Raw genomic sequence first — 349 nt, 5'->3', positions numbered from 1 at the left:
TTCTCTTCGCCCCAAGGCTGTTTGCCGCGAGCCCCACTCTTGCACGCAGAAAACGCTCCCATCTGACACCTCCGAGAGTCCGGGGATGGGAACAGGCAATACGAACTATATATAAATGTGTGAGTATCCATCTCACATTTTTCCAACTTTCCCACCCAAGAAGGAAAGACATCCACCTGACCCCGCTGCCAGCCGGCAGCTCTCCCCAGGAGCACAGTCGCCTGGTTTAGGGGTAACGCATCCCCAAATGATCTGCAGTGAGATGGGGAGCAGGGACAGGGAACGGGGTGGGTGGGGCTGCTTGCAGCCCCCAGGTCTCCCCTCCCCATGCAGCCTCTCCTCTCTCTTG

The sequence above is a fragment of the Fulmarus glacialis genome, unplaced genomic scaffold (assembly GCF_000690835.1).
Source record: "Fulmarus glacialis isolate BGI_N327 unplaced genomic scaffold, ASM69083v1 scaffold5855, whole genome shotgun sequence".
NCBI lineage: Eukaryota > Metazoa > Chordata > Aves > Procellariiformes > Procellariidae > Fulmarus > Fulmarus glacialis.
This window is presented reverse-complemented; position numbering follows the sequence as displayed.